This window comes from Chrysemys picta, chromosome 2 (genome assembly GCF_011386835.1).
Source record: "Chrysemys picta bellii isolate R12L10 chromosome 2, ASM1138683v2, whole genome shotgun sequence".
Taxonomy (NCBI): Eukaryota; Metazoa; Chordata; order Testudines; family Emydidae; genus Chrysemys; species Chrysemys picta.
In genome coordinates this window covers 205,427,943-205,448,082 of record NC_088792.1, presented here as the reverse complement: position 1 = coordinate 205,448,082, position 20,140 = coordinate 205,427,943, and the positions used below count along the sequence as shown (strand labels likewise).

At 41.3% G+C, this 20,140-nt stretch overlaps 1 protein-coding gene across 7 annotated transcripts in view; it reads left to right on the top strand.

Annotated features, from left to right (window-relative positions):
• The window catches only part of ARHGAP28 (Rho GTPase activating protein 28), a 174,597-nt gene that overhangs the window by 80,209 nt on the left and 74,248 nt on the right, over window positions 1-20,140 (top strand). Inside the window, exon 1 of one of the 7 annotated variants that reach the window (XM_005303103.5) lies at window positions 7,603-7,946. The exons of 5 other annotated variants lie outside the window; for them this stretch is intronic. The gene's annotated coding sequence lies outside the window, so the exon portion shown is untranslated. Of the gene's footprint in view, window positions 1-7,602; window positions 7,951-20,140 lie in introns of those variants that run through there. One more of the 7 variants, XM_005303104.5, reaches the window with a different exon arrangement.

Below are 20,140 nucleotides of genomic sequence, written 5' to 3'. Positions count from 1 at the left end.
AAGGAAATTTCATCCAGTTTCCTCTCCTGAACAGATGATGGTCATGATGGAAGGCCTAAGTGCAGGAAGGAATTTAAGAGAAACTCAGAGGGATGTTGTAAGGCCTGGACAAAAATCACTGATAGAGAGTAAATCTGCAGTTACTAGGAACAGTAGTTGCACAAAGACTAGTGTCCTTTATTTGTATGGATTTTTTTTTTAGAGCACCTTAGAATAAATATAAAGAACTATAAAGTGATGTCAGAATGAGACTCCTCTAATGCTTGGAATGATTTTAATGTTGAGAAGCAAAGAGAGAGACAACTATAATCCGCTATGTCTTCTTTTATGACAAAAGCCGAATCACTCTTCAGAAACTGCCAAAAACTGGGGAATTTGAAGTTAAGACTGAGATTTCATTTTTAACTCGTTAGCTTAAAAATGAATGGCAGAATGAATGCAGTAGGGATGAAGTCCTACCTCAACTTGAAATGCCCAGTCCGCTGTTTGATCTAATACTTAACAGATGGTAGAGTGGAAGATGAAATGGGATGTGGGCCCTGATTTTACACCATAGAAATCAATGGAAGTTTTGTCATTGAATTCAGTGGCAAGAGATCAAGTCCTTGAACAATTGTTTTGTTCCCTTGGAAGGTAAAGACCAGATTTTATAAGGGTATTTAGATACCTAAAGATGTGGATAAGCACCTGGTGGGATTTTTAAAAGTGCCCACGTGCCTAACTCCTATGGTGCCCTAAATCCTTGAGGCCCAGATTTTCATAGGTATTTAGGCATTGCTATGTTCAACATTGAAATGCCTAATTGACTTAGAAGCCTAAGTTTCATTTTCAAAAGTGATGTAGGCACTTAGGTATTTAGGAGCTATGCTTAAATACCTTTAAAAATCTGGGCCTAAGTTCTTATCCAGTACTTAGCCAAAACTCCCACTGACTTCAATAGAAGTCTTGCTGAACAAGGACTGCAGTCTGAGGCCTTAGGTAATAGGACATTTAAAAATGTATAAGTAGGCCTTTCTCCTTTCCCAGTACTTTCCTCCTATGTATTTAATTATCAAATACCCAAGTTTTAAAATGTGATGTAGCCCAGGAGCGAGAGTTGCCAGGTGTTCAGTTTTCAACCGGAATGCTTGGTCGAAAAGGGACCTTCTCTTAAAAGTCCGGTCAGCGGTGCTGCATGTCAAAGACAGACAGTCCCTACCTGTCCTGGCACCATGCTGCGCCCTGAAAGCAGCCAGCGGGTCCAGCTCCTACTTGGGGGGGCCACAGGGCTCCGCGGCCCAAGTACCGGCCCCACATTCTCATTGGCCGGGAACCAAGGCCAATGGGAGCTGGGGAAGGTGCTGCCTGCGGGCGAGAGCAGCGCGCAGAGCCTCCTGCCTACCCCACCTCCCTGCCTAGGAGCTGAACCTGCTGGCGGCTTCCGGGGCCCAGTGCGGTGCCAGGGCAGGTAGGGACTAGCCTGTCTTAGTCCTGTTGTGCCTCTGAATGGGAGCCGCCCGAGTTAAGCTCGCACCCTAGCCCTGAGCCCCCCAAACCCAGAGCCCCCTCTTGCACCCCAAACCCCTCATCCCCAGGCCCACCCCAGAACCTGAATCCCCAGTTGGAGACCTCACCCCTTGCACTCCAACCCCCTGCCCCAGCCCAGAGCCCCCTCCCATTCCCTGAACCCCTCATGCCCGGCCCCAGCCCAGAGCCCGTACCCCCTCCCACACACCCCCATCCACAGTCCCAACCCACAGTCCCCTCCTGCACTCTGAATCCCTCGGCCCCAGCCTGGATCCCCCTCCTGGACCCCAAACATCTCATCCCCGGCCTCACCCCAGAGCCTGCACCCCAAGCCCAGAGCCCATACCCCCTTCCACACCCAGCCCCCTGCCTCAACCCACAGCCCCCTCCTACACTCCAAATTCCTCGACCCCACCCACCAGCCTGGAGTCCCTTCCTGCACCCAAACCCCTCATCCCCAGCCCCACCCCAGAGCCTGCACCCCCAGCCAGATCCCTCACCCCTTCCTACACCCCAACTCCCTGCCCCAGTCTGGAGCCCCCTCTCATACCCTGAGCCCCTCGTTTCTGGCCCCACCCCGGAGCTTGCACCCCCAGTTAGAGCCCGCACCCCAACCCCCTTCCCCGGCCCAGTGAAAGTGAGTGAGGGTGGGGGAGAGCAAGCCACTGAGAGAGGGGAATGTAGTGAGCCGGGGCGGGGCCTCGGGGAAGGGGTGCGGCTAGGTTGTTCAATTTTGTGCAATTAGAAAGTTGGCAATCTCCCAGGAGCAGAGAAGTAATGCTACTGATAGTGGAAAATCTTTGTTATAATTGGGTGGGGGGAGAGGAGCGGAACTGAATGCATTCTCAGTAGATTTTTCTGAGACTTGACTGTTTTGGCCATTTTGGACCCAGGTCCTATACAATTCACAGAATACATGACAGAGATCACAACTGTTCTGCTAACAAAGCAAAATTATTGTTAACTTGAAGATTCTTGAAGCACATTTGGAACTTTCTTAAAACCATCTGCTGACGTGGGTGAATTGTTGCAGTTAAAAAAAAAACAGTATGTACACTTCTGTAGAGTTTTCCTTCAATAATAGCTGTCCTGTGTCTTGAAAATACCACAAATAAAAATCTCTCTCTATTTTTAATCATAAGGTAAAAGATTACAGGGTTGACTGCAGCTGATTGCTGTGATTAGAGCTGTGTTTCATCATAGAAAGCTTTCCCTCATGGACTCCACATCCTATGATTTTTGTAACTGTATAATTTTAAAAGGAGGAGCCTGGCAAGCCATGCTTGAAGTTAACTCTGTCATACTTGATGAAGTGAGATAATGCAAGCCAAAGCAGCTTGTTTCACTCTATACTGTGCACATCTGAAGTTAATTATGTCATACTCTGCATTGCAATGAGTCTACATAGTTTTAGCAATCAAGAATTTGAAAGTGAGCTTATTACCACAGGATGCCATTGGGGCCAAAGACCTCACGAGATTCAAAAATAGATTTGGACATTCCTCTGAATAACAAGAATATCCAACGTCACAACAGCTCACACTAACAAATTCTAGAAAAGATATTAAAACTCTTGCCTCAGTTTACGCTAATCTCTATTATTAGGAATTAGGATCTGAACTAATTTGTGGGAAAGATTATCCCATGGATGTCTAATGTAGGGTTTCTTTCACTTTTCCCATGCCAGTGTCAGAGACATGATACTGGACTAGATAGACCATACATCTAATTTAGTAAGGCGATTCCTATATTCCTAGATCATTTTGAAATATATAGAACAGGCAAAAAACGTCAAACAAAGCAGTAAAAAATACAAAAGTGTGCAATCGCATACCAAGCAGTTTATTAATGGCAATAAATCTGTGGCCACTGTGGACTCCGTGTTTGTCATCATTAGGTTGCACAACAACAATGGGATGACTCAGAGCTCCCTGTTCCAAAAGCACAGGCTCCCATCACTTGAGCTAAAGGAGAAGCTCTTTGTTAGCTAGGTCGAGTCTATGGCTGCATCTACACCACAAGCTAGGGGTGTGATTCCCAGCACGTGTACACATACTCGCAGGTATTCAATTCCTCTCTGTCTTATCGAGTCAGCCCAAGTATATGTACACAAGCTGGGAATCACACCCCTAGCTCATAGTGTAGATGTAGCCTGTGATACACAGTTAAGCAGTTCTGATTCTATACAATAGAGATCAGTGACGCTCATGTGCATACTCATGCACACACAATTAGATGGCTCATTAAACTATTCGGAAGATTACAAAGTTAGTTGGAGATATAAATCTTGCTTTCATACAGTTAATGGAAAATTTGGTAACAAGTTACAATCAAAGGATACTTTTTTAAACTAGGGGCTTGTCTGCACAGTGGGGTAATGAGCACTATGGGGGTGTGATTTTTTTTAAAAGGGTACTAACATTTAGACCCTGCTGGTGCTCACTAAATGTTCCTTAGTGTGCTTTAATGTAGTGCTGTTTCCTAGTACCGCAGATCAATAATCATAGTAATTTTTATACATTTTGTGTGAAATCATGGATGTAAATCTAGTGCCAAATACAGTATTTAGGCCTTTATTATTATTATTAACTAGAAATTTAAACCCAGACTTTAGGGATGCAGATTTTAACTGGACTTTTAAAATAAATCTATCTAAACATTATTTTAATAATGTTTGGGGATGAAAATGGGACTATGACTTAATGAAGAGGGTATGAAAATTCTAATTTTATATTGAAATAGTTGATTAGTTGCTATTTGGAATTTACTTAGGCTACATACTCACATATGCTTTATCTGCTCAAGGTAAAGTTCCTAAGTATGCTTTTTTGATTGTTTATAATATTTTACTAATTTTCAAGTTACATGTAAATGTAAAGCTATATATAAGGAAGTACCAAACTTTGATAAAACTCCAAGATAGTTTTACATATTTTATGTGGCATTCTTATTTCATGGTGATAGGAGAGGGAAAGAGACAAGCAAAGGAAGGAAATACTGCAAACAAAAAACTTATTATTTATGTATTCAAAAAATGGCCCAAGTTATATTTGTCTTAAATTTTTGATAACTTATGTGGTAAATCATCATCCAACATCTAACAGTCTCCAAAATTTTACCTGCACAAAATATTCTCATTTAGCTGTGCAAATTGGGCAGTTAGAGAGCTAACTACCTGATTTGAATGCACAAAAGTGGATTTAACGCTGGCAACTGACTGCATTTGCAAAATTTGTTGGCAACAGTTTGGCGGCTGACTGGAAATGTGGTCCTCTATGTAATTGCTTTTAAAACAGGATGTTAGAGATTGATCTTTGTCTTTCTTTTTGGAGAGTCTCGGTTGATCGATGCCTTAGTATTACCTAAGGGCCAGATTCTGAACTAGTGTAAAACTCCAGTGAATTTCTTCTGGATTAACAATGGTGTATCTGAGGTCAGAATCAGAACTGTTGGCTATAAGTATACCTATAGTAATCTATATAACCTTTTGGTTAGATTGTTTTTGCATTTTCCGTGTCATGTAAAGAGTAGAATTTTGATTTTCCTAAGAAATAGTTCCTAAAATTTCTATGATTCTTAAACATCCTCAGGATATTTGTGTACATTAATTGTGGTCACCTCCCTCATGTCTAATAAAATCTCTTTTCTAATTAAGTATCATTAATGGAGGAGCACAATGACATTCAGATAAAGCTGTAAGCCAAATTCAGCCCTTATGTAACTCTACTGAATCCCAAAATGAGGGCCCATAAACTTTATTCTTGTCCTATCATTTAACTCCTTGATTTCTACATGATTCAGTGGCTTTGATACTGTGCTGCAACTATATAAAAAACAAGAAAGACATTGACGACTGCACATACAGATGGCAAATCATCACTCAGCAGTTACAGGGGCATGCCCATTGAAAGCATGCCTGTAATTCTACAGAGGCGGTAGTGTTACTAAGAACAGATTGGATTTTTGAGCCTGCCTCAAACCCAGCCAGCTGTAGTTAAAGCCGCAAAGGCTGACAAAGTACATTCCTAGTTGTATCAGCAAAGGGAAGGGCAAGATTCATTTACCGCCTTTGAGACTATCCCTGATGAGTTTCCATCACTGGGTAGAATTCACAATTTATCCAGTCCAAAATGGGACCTCAGGCTGTGCAACTGTTTTAATATCAATAAACCAAATGCTGTGAAGATACATATTTGTGGGGCTACACTAAATCCTGTCTAACTACGTCCCATGACAGAGCTTCGCTGGATATAGTAAAAACAACACTTCATAAATGTGCTTGAAAGCTGTTATAAACAATTAAGTTTGTAGAACTTTAAATTAATTAAAGCAGTTTACACTAGCCACTGATAACTGCAAGTAGAGATGTAGGTAGCAGGGTATGCTTTTTCTGAGGTCTTCATAGATAAGATGTTTTTGTACTTCTGCTGATGTTTGCCACTTGAATTTTCACTTGCAAAAACTGGTGTATTATTGAATTACTTTGTGGCAAAATGGTTTGTGATTTGGCTGTTTCTATATAATAGACTAGATTGTCAGGCTTCCTGGAATGAAGACTTTATTAATGAGTTTGAGCATCCTGCTTAGTCTGTATCTGTTCTGGTTTCTGAAAATTATTGCTTTACACTGTGTGTCCTCACAGAGGCTTAATATAAATATTACTTGAGCAACTCTTATACAAACATAATGTTGTCTCATTAGCATAGTCACTCCCCTTGTCGGAAGATGATAGGCATAGCCTTTACTTCTCACTGTTTTGCTGTGATACCCCATTTATTTGAAATCTCAGAACATGAATATTCAATACATAGGGCAACATATAAAACAAGAATCCTGTTCCATAATCCAGTAAAAATAGATTCAATTAAATATACTCTAAAGCTATTGCAGAAGCAATTGGGTAGGCTTCAAGAGTAAGTAATACGTAACATAGTTTTCTTCAGTGTATATAAAAGGCAATCATATTATTATGATAGCTAAATGGATGTGAGGGATGAAAATTTTTAATCCTCAGTTTCCACTTTTCATTCGAAGACAAGAATTTTATAAGATTGCTGAAATGAATTTTCCTTTAGAAAGTTTTTAAAAAGCAGTCCTCATTGTTTAAGGCAATATTCATGATGATGAGCTGCTCCCACATTAAAATTACAACATCTAAAGCCTGAACACAAGATAAACATTTCAGTTGACAAAACCTGGAAAATCCTATTCAAAATCATAACATGTGATCAGCAGATCACATGGGTTCTGTTTGTAGAAGAGGCGTGATTTTGTTCTATGTTTTAACTATTGAACTGATTAGATTATATAGTTTAATCTTTGGATTACAAATGTAAATGCCATCAAACAACATTTAAGGCCAGAGCCAAAAATCATTAAAATCAATGGAAAAACTCTCATTGACTTCAGTGGGCTTTGGATCAGTAGAGCCCTGCGCAGATACAAAATCCATATCCAATACGCAAGCCGCAAAAATGGTGCCGCAGATATAAAGTGGGTATCCGCAGATTTGCAGGGCTGTATGGATTGGTCCATAACGACCTAACTTTAGCTCTGTTAAAATTGCTGCTAATATCTCCTTATCCTTGGTATGTATTACAAAATCTGTTTAATGCTTTATATTATTCATCCCATTATCTATAAAAATTAAGTAGGTTTGTATTGAATTCACTCAAAGATTTTACCTGATTTAATAGAGAATTCTGTCTTTTCTGTATAATATAGGTTGGTTTAAAAATTCTATAGAAAGTTTATCATTCTGTATTAAATTCACTGGGACTCTTCTGTAAGGGTCAGGAAGGAAAAAGCAGATTTCAATGGGATTTTTTTTCTATTAGGTTCAACATACAGACTATATGTATGTATGTGTATATATGCGCTCGCTCTCTCTCTCTCTCTCTCTCTCTCTCGAAATGTTATCACAAGTTAGCACTGGACTCTCATATCCAAATAAAACAATGAAGCAACACACACTTTCCTTCCTATTCCGATTGCATCACTGGAATCACTGGCTAATAAAGTTTTTTGTTTAAAAAACTTCCTTATGTGTCTCTCACGGTGTTGTGTGTCTGCATTCCTGTTCATTTGTATGCTTGATTAGCTGAAATCAAATACAATGAAGTGTAGCTCCAAGCAGCCATAAAAGCCCAAAGTGAACAAAAATAACAACGAGAAATCTGCATCGCCATCCTCAAGGGAATCAATGTTCGGAAGGCAAAGGAACTGAAGCGCAATCATGTACCTGCCTTCCTTGATGTCATTTTGTCATTATGTCACTGCTCATGGGTTTGCTCTTTGGTGACTTACCACGCTTCACTCCTATTTGATTAGAGGTGTGGAGATAATAAAAGATTTGCTGTTTCAAACTTAGAAATGTCTCTGCTTCCCACACATCTGACCCCTGGCAGGCTGCTGGAAAGAGGTGGCTAAGTTTTAAGAAAGTATGTGAGTATTGTTTTCATCAAGTTACGTGTTTAATATTTTGTTCTGTACCTATAATAGCTCCTTTTGCCTTTCCCTCCCTGACTTCTTGATGAATGCCTCTTTTCTGTTGTTGAAATTAAACCCTTTACTTAGGACTTTAAGAGGATGTAGAAATAGAGTTTCACTCCTTCAAACTGCCACTGTAACTCATAGGGATACCGATCGTTCAAGTGTTTCTGATCGTAGGCAATAATTTACATTAATGAGAATATAATTGCTGAGTGACTAAGTGAGAAGGTGACCAATGGATTTGGGTTTTGCACTGATTTGGTGAGGCACTAGGTCATCCTAATGTTTTCTTGGATATATGTCTTGTATAAAATAAAATGAGGACCTTGCAATCAGTGAACGAATATAAAAGTAGGAGCCAAGAAAAATCTCTTGTAAAGGATATTTGCTATTGGTTAGTTTAAATGTGAATTTACAAATGGAATAATAACATACGGAAAGGGCCATTTTTGTAACTGTTATTTTATACATTTGGATGATGGTATTAAGCATGTGAGGGTTATGCAGTGTATTTTTAATGACACCAGCACCAAGGTAAACTAGCCAACATTTACCAAAGTGAGCTGCATTTGATATCACTGGAGTAGATCTTTCTGGCTAAATATAGTCTTGTGAAAGGCTACACTAGTGAGCAATGAAATGAGGAGTAAACTAAAGAGGTATGAGGTTGATAAATGAATGATCATACAAATCACTGTAATCAAGATGTGTTTTTAATAGATTTCACCTACAGTAACCAGTTTTGATCTAATGATTGATTTAATCAATGAATGGATAATGCACTTGTCAAAATCCAAACAGTTGAAAAGGACCTAATACTGAATGACGTGAAAAGGCTGGTTGGTGGTTTGGGTTGCCAACCCTCCAGGACTGTCCTGGTGTCTCTAGGAATTAAAGATTAATCTTCCATTAAAGATTATGTCATATGATGAAATCTCTAGGAATACATCCAGCCAAAACTGGCAACCCTATTTGTGTCTAGAATATTAAGTAATGTTATATGGAAGTCTAAACACATGGCTGAAACTTATGGGTGTAACTGGGTTTCTCAACAAAGCATACAAAGAAAAAAAACAGTGTTTGATGGAAGAACTACTTATAAAAGGGTCAGTCTATACAGTCCTTTAGTGGCCAGGATTTGAAATGAGTTATTACATTGTATTTGAGATCTCTCAATCCATATTGTATTGAAATAGGCTAAGAGAGCAGCTTCTCAGTTAGCAGTGATCTTGTGGTAAGTACCAATGTTTACTTAGCTGAAATGAGGTTATTTTGCATGAAGAAAATGATCAGGTACTTTCTTGGATAGAAATTGTTTACGGAAACACTACAATAGAAGATCTTCTGAAATACTTTATTCTAAGCAACATCAGTATTTGTCCTCTCAGAGTTTTTGTGACTGTTAACGCCCAGATCCTCAGCAGGGGTAAACTAATGTAGTGCTATGGAAGTCAGTGGAACTATATTGATTTACATTATTGCTGGACTGGGCCCCAAATTTAATCCTGGTGACATATCCCACATTCCCTGCAGTACCTGCTTGGAATGAGTGAGCCACAAGGTGCTTTTAATTCACATGGAGCTGAAGCGTGACTTTGCCATGAACCACCTAAGCAAGTATGTTGCTGTGCTGCCCCTGGAGCAGAGACTTGTAGAGTTACAATCTGCCTCTTGGCTAGAAAAGGGACAGTGGAAGTAATTCAGGGCCAGATTCTGCCACCCTTTACTCACAGAGAATAGTATTTTACTCTGTGAGTAGTGACACTGAAACCAATGGCAGTATTCAGAGACTAAATCTCCCTGAGTAAGAATGGCAGAATCTGGCCTTAAGTTATGATATGAAGAGCAGAAGGGTATTGTGGAAAACAGAGTTCATAGAAGATACAGCAATGCTCCCAAACTGGAACCATCATGATTTGATTAAGCAGGGATGAAATTATCCAGATTTCTAGCTGCCTGCATATCCTTGAAAATCTGTCACATGCACAGTAACCAGAACTACTTTCTGAACTTAAAGCGAGATTCTGATCCTCTTACTCATGTTGAATAGTACCTTGCTCCACGATTAGTCACATTTATTTGTTTCAATAGGAATGCTCATGTAGTAAGGTGATATTCCGTTTAAGTAAAAGAGGCTGGATCTGGCCCACAATTTTCTGGCCACTGATAATGGGCCAGATTCCGATATCCATACTCATGTTGAATAACACCTTACTCTGAGTGATGCCATGGGACCTCAAAGGGACCACTAATGGAGCAAAGTGCTATTCTGCATGAGAAAGGGCATTAGAGCCTGGCTCAATATCTGTAGCTATGCAAGCAAAGCTTTTTCTATTCATTTTCCTTTACCCGTTATCTGTCTTGTCTGTTTAGATTGTAAACTCTTCAGGGTAGAGACCATCTCTTATTTGGTGTTTGTCCAGGGCCTAGCACAATTGGGACCCATTCTCAACTGGCCATTAGGACTTCTAGAATACAAATAAATAATAACAGCGAAGATAATGATACATGTTCTCCAGTCTCATGCTTCAGGGCATAAAGCAAATGCCCTGTGTGGCCAGGGAGGAATGTGTAGAACTGCATCATTGGATAGAATTGTAGGAAAAATGAATGGAATGGTTGACCTTCAGACCTGCTGGAACCATAATAAGTGTTTTTCATGCTAGGTGTCTTATAAGTGACGAGACAGGGAGAAGTGCTTCAAAATGCAGCTCATTAAGAGAAAGTGGCTGAGCTTTGGTTTGGTTCTTATTTTATATGAAACTATTAGCACACCCTTAAACCCCCATGCATTTACAGATGTGCAGACATTCCAAACTATCTCTGGTGTGTTGGAATGAGATTTAATTGAAATTCTTTCTACTTAGCTAAAAGGGACTCAGCAACTGTGCTTGAGAAAATCTTTTTCTTGGAAGATACACTGAGTATGGAAAAGGAGTTATTCCTTTTTTATTTATTTTTTTAGTTACATGAAAAAGTTACACATGATGTTTAAAAGGCCCAGTGGCAAGGCATTCAACTTAAACCCTGTAAATCACAATGTGTTATCAGACATGTGCCTCTAAAATGGTTGTCTCATGTTATCCTTGAATAATGTCTAACTTGCATAAGCTGTTTCACAGGAACATTCATGAATGCAGGATCTCCAAACGTTAAAAACATCAGCTCTCTTTCCTTATGTGTGTTAAATTCATTTAAGATTTCTCCCCAAGGCTGGGATAGGATTAACACAGTCATGAAAGGAATGGCCATGGGCCCTCACCAGTTCAATTCCAGTTTCACAAATGTTGAAATGTTCCCAGAAACTTGTTCAGAAGCCTCACTGTGTAATTCACATGGTTGCTTAGTCTAGTAAGCAAAGTGGTGCTACAGTCTATTTGGAAGATGTGTATTCCCTAACCTGAATGGGGCGGGGGGGGGGGTGAGCTGTGTAGACTCAGTGTAATGGGAAACAGAGCTTTGTCAAAGCGCAGAAGCGCAGCTACTATTAGATATAGTCCCTTTCTTAGGAGTCTCATTGCTGAGGCCTACTGGTGGGAGCATGTGGAGTTGTCTGCACCCAGGCTATCCCATCTCTGTAGAGAAAGGGCTTCAGTTAGCAGAGCTTTCAGTCTGCACCGCATGCACTTGAAAAGGCTGCATAAAGCAAAATATTGGAGAGAGCTTTTGGGGACATTTTTAAATCAAGCAGTTTTATTGGTCCTGCATTCTGGCGCCAATCATGTAAAGCACTGCCAAGCATGTGCTTAGCGTTAAGTGCTTTACTGGGTCAGTGTCATAGTGCTCAGCAGTCAGCACCTTGCAGGGCTGAACCCTGGTTTGTTTGTTTTCTGATTTGCAGAAAAGCTCTTGTCAGTGTGCGGTGTAATGCTTTGATTTTGACAAAAATTGCTGTGGTGTTTTTCAATATTTTATTTGTATTTCAGATTGGCCCCTTAATGTCAGGACCAAACAGAGTCAAACCATGGGTTGTCAATGCCACTGGTGAAAAACATTTCCCCTGACATAGGTCTGTGTATCAATCACAAAGTCTAGAGGACTAAACTGTAGCCTAAGCTGAAGTTTTTCCTGTTTCTAAAAACCCTTGTGACTTGTATTAGAATTGAAAACTCCTAAAGCTCAAGAATAAAGATTTGTGGGAAAGTATCTTGGTAAAGATTGTTTTTGTTGTGGTTGGACTGAATAACCCACTCTACCAACTTGCAAACACACATTTCACTTCTGACCCCTTTCACTCCCGAAAGGCTAGGTGGTGCCTCTAGGCCAAGCCCTGAACAAGAAGAGCCAGGGAAACCGCACCATCCCAGGAATGGCCCCAACAGAGGCTGTGCGGCAGAGACAATGCCTCAGTTACAATTCCCTCCCACCTTCCCTCTTGGAGGGGGAGAAAGGGGATAGGTAATTATTTACTGCACTCAGGTGATAAGTTCCAGTCATCATGTACCTTTGATTACCTTACCTTACCTGCACTCTGCCTGCTAGTTTATTCTCACCAAGATTTATTCTAACAATCCAAATCACTGACCAGCCTCAAACAGCAGTTGTTTTTTTAAACAACGGACAGAAAAAAAAATCTTTCCTTCATCCTCTACCTCCCTGCTTATAAAATTACATTGGTCCGAAGCCCAGGAAAGACAGTATATTGTCCTGGACCCATGACAAGTTTAAGGTCTGAAAGCTCAGCATTTGAAATGGGAGCTTTGTGTTATTGGAAATTCCTAACTGGGACACGACACTTCTTATATATGTAGAAGGGCCCAAGATACCAAATTTTTAAAAACAGCTACATTATTGCATATGGCAAAGGCACTTTAGATCATTAGCAGAAGTTTGTAACATTTTATTAGTTGCAATTTCTTTCTGTCTTGGAGATTTATGCAGTTTGAAAAGGAATCATTTCATCCATCTCTGAAATGCAGGTCTGCCTGGAGTGAAAGATGACTGCTTACTTAGACTGCAAATTCTTTGAGGCAGGGACCATCTATTTGATACATGTATGTACTCTGCATAGCACACATGGGGTTCTGATCTCTGAGAACTCTAGGTGCTATGAGAATACAACAAATAATAGGTTAGCAGCACACAGCAAAAAATATGTAGAGCAAAGAAGTAGTATATAACAGTTGATTGAAACAACAGGGACAATTTAAATAGGCAGCAGGCAACTACTTGCACTGAAAATTGGCCAAAACACCAGGAATAACAGTGCAGTATTGTTGTAGCTGTGTTGATCCCAGGATACTAGAGACAGAAGGTGAAGAAGAGCTCTGTGTGAGCGCGAAAGCTTGTATCTCTCACCAACAGAAGATAGTCCAATAAAAGATATTACCTCACCCACCTTGTCTCAGGAGTATCACTGATATTCCTGCAAACATTACCATGATATCTTAATAAAATTGTAAAGACCTGGGCCCCTAATTGAATGTACCATCTGTAAAAGGGGAGCTCCAACATTGTAGGACCTGCCCTTCCATCATGCTGGCATATTGGTGCAATGGGTTAGTGCCCAGTACTTATAGAGCAGTGCTGTGTGGAGTGATGCTGAGGTTGTGAGTTCAAACCTCACCTAGAGCACTACTTTTAGGGGGGGAGAGGGATAGCTTAGTGCTTTGAGCATTGGCCTGCTAAACCCAGGGTTGTGAGTTCAATTCTTGAGGTGGCCCCATAGGGATCTGGGGCAAAAATCAGTACTTGGTCCTGCTAGTGAAGGCAGGGGGCTGGACTTGATGATCTTTCAGGGTCCCTTCTAGCTCTATGAGATAGATAGGTACTAGCCCCTGAGGGAAGAGTGCTACCTACTGAGTCACCAGCATCTTCCTGCAGCATGCTAAGATTTCCTTGCAGGTCTTCCATCCAAGTACTTACCTTGGCATCCTCTACTTAGTTTCACAATTTCACATCCTCAGATTTGAGGGCTGCAGACATTAGCTGTTGTACTGCCTCACAGAAGTGCTTTGATGGTTTCAATATTTGGAGCAAGACTGATTTCTTTCTTCTCCTGTGCCAGTTTTAGTGAGCTCAGAGTTGTGCATTGTGCTCACCTTTGCCCTTCTTATTCCAGATTGACACATTTCAGTATTTTGTCACTCTTTCGTTAGTAAATGATGTACATAGTCTTGGGGATCTGGGATTAAGGGGAGCTTCCACTTTGACAGCCCACCTTAGAAGTGCTTATACATGTGGCTTCTTTGGCTTTTTAGTGTATAAATGTGTGTTTGAAAATGAATGTGTCTATTTGCTTTTATTAGCAGCCTGGTCTCTACAATATAAAATCGAAATCAGTTGGGTGTGACCAGAAGTTTGGGCCTGTTTGTTATATGTACCTATTAGTGTGTAACTCCTGTTGCCCCCAGCCAAAACTTAATACAGCAATAGCTATGAATCTCAGTGGAGACTAGCATGAATATTGTGGTCAGATCCTGGCCCCTGTTGCATTCTCTTTGCATTGCTAAGCGTGCAAAGGGGATGGATGTGATGAGTGTTCTGAGCCTGATGAGCCATCACTGAACCTAATGGGCCATCTGAGAGAATTCCCTATAAGTCCTAAGGGTCCAGCCAATCCACAAGTTAGGGTTACCTGGTTAGACCCTAAGGTGGGTGTATAGGCTCCCAATGAAAGCAGGCATTCCAGTCTGTTCAATGTCACAACCTTGTTGGGGATACTCCCAGTTGCCTGGTAGTTCTGATAGATTGGGCATGGCTGGAGCAGAGGCAATCAGCCAGCTGCCCTGGCAATGAAAAAACAGTTTAAACAGCCAGCTGGGGATTTCTTTGTGTGTGATAGGCCTGAGTGTCAGGAAGCCAGTGTAGCCCAGCCCCTATTACCTTCTAATTTCCTCCTGTGGCATAGGGGGGTATTCTGGGTGCTGAAGGAGAAGGGTCAGAAAGCAGTGCACTCCTGCATCGCCACAGCCCGTTTGTTATAAGTGATTCTGTGGCAGTGAAACAACCCCCAAGGGAAAAAAGAACAGGAGTACTTCTGGCACTTTAGAGACTAACAGATTTATTAGAGCATAAGCTTTCGTGGACTACAGCCCACTTCTTCGGATGAGTCATTACCGATGGCCCAAGTTACAGGACCCGTAAGGGTGACCTGGCCCTCATAACCCAGTGTCATTTGCTTCTCAGCTGTACCTGAGTATTTGGTTTTCTCTCTACATATACCTACTATCAATGTAGTACTTGAGCATGTCCCAAGTGTTCTAAAAACTAAAAACAACAGGATTCTATTTCTCTCTTCTCTTCCTCTCTCTTAGAAAGGAAGAGTGATTATTTTTGGTGGTACTGCTGTGTGTGTACCTTAGTGTAGGAAAGCCAAATCAAAGGGATGAGTTTTGCATTTAGTCCTGGTTTCACTACATTTAGATTCCGAAGGGAATAGTTGTGTATATTATACTTAATATGTGATCTTGCCAGGGTTGGCACCTATCATTGCTTCTAATATGGATGTTTTCACATCTGGTATAAACAAAAGCTGGTTATTATCCTGAGTTATGGCAGCCAAATGGATACCAGCTCACACAGTCTCACCAATTTTATCTACGCAAAAACAAAAAGCAGACTATATGAAACATTAGTATATTATAGAGTCTGGAGAATGTTGCCTGCAATTATAGTGATTGGTTAATGAGGCTGTCACTGCAATTATGGAAGTGCTTCCAGCACCCCCCAGTCCCATATGAAATTTGATATTTTATCACATCTCCTGCATTTTGCCTCCCTTTGAGCCACTATTTTCACTGCACTTTCTAAAAGTTTTGTTCAGCAGCCTTTTCTTACAAAAGCAGTGGTTGTGAACCCACCACTTTATTATATTCATTGTTTGCATTGTTGAAAATTGTTGCACAAACACATGCCAGTATTCAGGAGTGGTTTGATATCAGAAGGAACGTTGCCAGGGGAACAGCTGCAGTTTCAGATAATTGTGTATCTGGCATAAGGAATATATAAGAGCAATAACATTACCGTTTGATTGGTTTTTCCAGGCATCACAGTTTGATTTAAAGTGAATGTCAGGAACTGATATTGAAAATCTGAAAGATACAGTTACTGTTAGACCTGAAATTGTGGATTTCTCATATTGTAAATAAACAAAAAATTGTAAGGGTGATTCTCTTGGTTTCATAACGGTTTATAAATCTTAATGATGGGCTTGATCTTGTAAGCATGTAAAAATCCCATTCAGGTCTATATAAAATAAGTCCTGAAGATTAAATATTACAAATAATGAACATTTTCAGAAACTATTTTATTTATATATATACTATTTTTCACCTTAAAAGCTATCTCTGAAGCCTATACCAAAATATTAAACTTTCTTCCCTCCTCCATCAACATTTCCTGACTTTAGCCAATGACTTTGAGAAGTCACTTTAGCAAAGCACATTTCATGATGTATTGAAAAAAAATCCCTTGGGTATATTGCAGTAGCTTAGCTGATTAAGTTAACATCTAATGGAAAAAATGATACATTACTTAGTTCAAATTAAATGTTCACCCATATGGAGGGGCAAATTCTTTGATAAATCATATGAAACTAGCCAAAAACTTAGCTCAATTCTTGAAACAAATGGCAACCTTGTCAAATCCTGGCCCCATTAAAGCCAATTGACGTTTTGCCATTGCTGTCAGTGGGGCCGGTGTTTCACCCCTGGGTTTATTTGGATTGAGACAAAGTTCCCCTTTCCCTACTCAAACCCTGACAGTCTTCCAGACTTGGCTGAAATCCTTTGTGGATTCTCACCAAGTCTGAGACCCAGTTTTGGTCCAGTAGCTGTCATCACATCTTGTGAGTGGGTTCCAGGGAACAGAGATGGACCCTGGTTAGTCCAGTGGGGTAGTTCCAACTAGAGCACACAATGTTTGACCAGAGTCCAGATAATCAGAGCCCAACATACAGACTTCCAGACCTGACTCAACTCCACGCACCTTTTGCAAAGCCACCAAAGATCGGATGTCTGGTGAGCAGCATTAAGGCAAAGGAGAAAGATCTGGATGGGTTGGGAAAGGAAGAGACATGATGGGAAACAGAGAAGGGATAGGAAGAAGATCCAGCTAAGGTCTGGATAATCATCTAGAAGGAAACTCTGGTCCTATTGATATTAATGGGCATTTTACCATTGATTTCAATACAGCCAGGCTCTCGCTCATTAACTTTTGGGAACTTATCCAAATTGTACCTGCAAACCTTTTCAGGATCACACATTAGTTATGGCTGTTAGACTATTGCTGCAGATGAGCCCAACCCAAAAATCATTCGTGAGTTTGGGGAATTCTAGTTCTGAACCCATATGTGTAGTTTTTAGCTCAGGCCCATTTCACACAATGAAAAACACATCTGAATTCAGAAATGCTGACAAATAATACTGCCTTTCCATCTTCTTGCCAAGTGACTGATAGTATCAGGCTTTCACTGATTTCCTCCTTACTTTATGGTTTGTTTCCATCACTCTATTTCTTCTTCTGGGGCCTTTCTTCTCACTTGGCCCGAGAGTGTTACTTGTTTAGTTTTTAAAGAAATGTATGGCTTGTAGGGAAAGTAATTTTCCCCATCTGGCTTTGCTTTGTGAATCTTACTGTAAATACTATGGATTAGGATAGCCAGTTTCTCCATGACATGGCTTAAAGCAAAGTGAAGAAAGATAACCTCTCATTATAGAAATCTAATGAGAGAATATTGTCAGAAGATAGTGAAGCGGGGAAATATTAGTTCTGAATTACTGAGGTCATCGATGTTGATGTTTTCATCTAAATATTGAAATGCATGCATATTTTGTTTTTAAAAGTTCTTGATTGACCTAAAGGATATTTTGTTTGCCTACTCTGTGTATATCTCCCAGTTTGTACAGCTCCTTGCGTTGTTTCAACATCCATCCATCCCTGTTTCAATGCCCACCGAAAGCAAGCTCAGTACTCTCACAGTTAATTTACTCTTGAAGAAGGTTTATCCAACAAGCAAATTAATTTGTCAAGGTGACCTTCAGAGCCAACATTTTTTACTCCAGATAAAGAATGCCATTTCAGCTTGATTATGAAATTCAGCTACGTAACCAGGCAGCAGCCCTTCTATAAAACACAGCAGCATTGCAAAAGAAAAATTACTCCTACAATAAATATGAATTTTCTTTTCCATTCGTCTTCATCTGCTGGCACTACATATTCCGCAATCTTTCCTCTCTTTTGTCATGCTCTGTAAATCTTCTCCTCTTGCATGACTGCTTTTATGTTTAAACCGACTTGTGGGTTAAATACTTTAAAAATCCCTATTTCATACACTGTATAATAATACAGTGATAGGCTTTCCTAGTCAGAGCTAGAACTATAATTCAAGTTTAGCAGTCTCCTGTTGATCACAAATTCCATTTAAGATGTTTGCAAAGCTCCCCCTGCAAAGCCCACTGGATGAGTTAGATCTTTGGAATCGTAGTAATGGAGGGTTCCGTCCTGCAGGACCCCAGTGGCATACGTGGGAGGTTTGCCTATGTAAGGGCTGGGGAAGCAAGCGGATGTATTTCTATGTTTTTTCTATCACAATAGTTACTTTAACATATGTCACTGTAACAGCGTCCCTGCAGGGCCCCCCCCGGCTCCTGCCCCCGCTGGGGTGAGAACGTCACACAGAGACCTTTAGGTGTAGTGCACACCTGGTGCTTTTATTTACAGGCTGTGCTCCCACCACCTTTCCACCATACAAGTAATCCCCTTCTTGCAGTCCACTGGCAGGAGAGCGGGGGCAAGCTATCTCTCTCTGCTTCCCCCTCACTACCTTTCCTCTATTGCAGCTTCCCTCTTTCCAGCTCTCCCACCTTCCTTCCTTTGGGGCTCTTATCCAGCCCCAGCCTGATGAGGCAGCAGCTGTTCAAACTTCCCCAATAAGGGCCAGGTGGTCTACCCAGCTCCAATTCACCTCCCTTAATTGGAGCTACAGTGACAGTTTTCTGCTTAGAACCCTGTCACAGTCACCTATTAGTATTTTGGCCATCATTTCTTCCTCTTTATTTCCTCTAATGGCTTATCTTGAGATGTTTCACTTATCTTTGAGTTTCGGAATAATGTTATTTCACTTTAATGAAAGCATGCCAGATCTGGAGCATGTGTGGTTAATGTATCCCAGAGTTAATGTAAAATTCTGTTATGCAAGATTCTCTGATTTCTGCCCGTTGTGAGCTGGAATAGCTCTAGGGTGACCGGATAGCAAGTGTGAAAAATCGGGACGGGAGTGGGCGGTAATAGGAGCCTATATAAGAAAAAGACCCAAAAATCGGGACTGTCCCTCTAAAATTGGGACATCTGGTCACCCTAAATAAATCAATATGTTGAGCCTTTGTAAAGGAAGCAGTAATTATGTTTCAGTGCAAGCCGCCATGTGAGTTTATGATCGTGCCAGCTTCATTTTTGCAGAATAATTAGTCAAACTAAGACTCTTCCACATCCTTTCTGGAGCTTTGTTTTCATGCTCTTCATATGTGATCTGCTCTAGGAATTATTTTGGCAGAAGTTCTATGACTTGTGTTATGCAGGAGGTCAGGCTATATAACACAATGGTCCCTGCTAGCTTTGAAATCTGTGAACCTATATATGAGAGCTTAGCAGAGTCCTTTAAACCAGTGGTTTTCAAACTTTTTTTCTGGCGACCCAGTTGAAGAAAATTGTTGATGCCTGCAACCCAACGGAGCTGGGGATGAGGGGTTTGGGGTGTGGGAGGGGCTCAGGGCTAGGGCAGAGGGTTGGGGTGCAGGGGTGAGGGCTATGGGGTGGGGCCGGGAATGAGGGGTTCAGGGTGTGGGAGGGGGCTTTGGGGTGGGTCAGGGGATGAGGGGTTTGAGGTACAGGAGAGGGCTCTGGGTTTGGGGGGACTCAGGGCTGGAGGGGGTCAGGGTTCTGGGCTGGGGGTGCAGGCTCTGGGGTGGGGCTGGGAATGAAGGGCTTGGGGTGCAGCAAGGGGCTCTGGGTTTGGGGGAGGGCTCAGGGATGGGGCAGGAGATTGGGGTGCAGGCTTACCTCAGGCGGCTCCCAGTCAGCGGTGTAGCAGGAGTGCTAAGGCAGACTTCCTGCCTGTCCTGGCATCGTGGACCGTGCTGCATCCCAGAAGCAGCCAGCAGCATGCAGGCACCGCCCCCTCCAGCTCCCATTGACCTGTTCC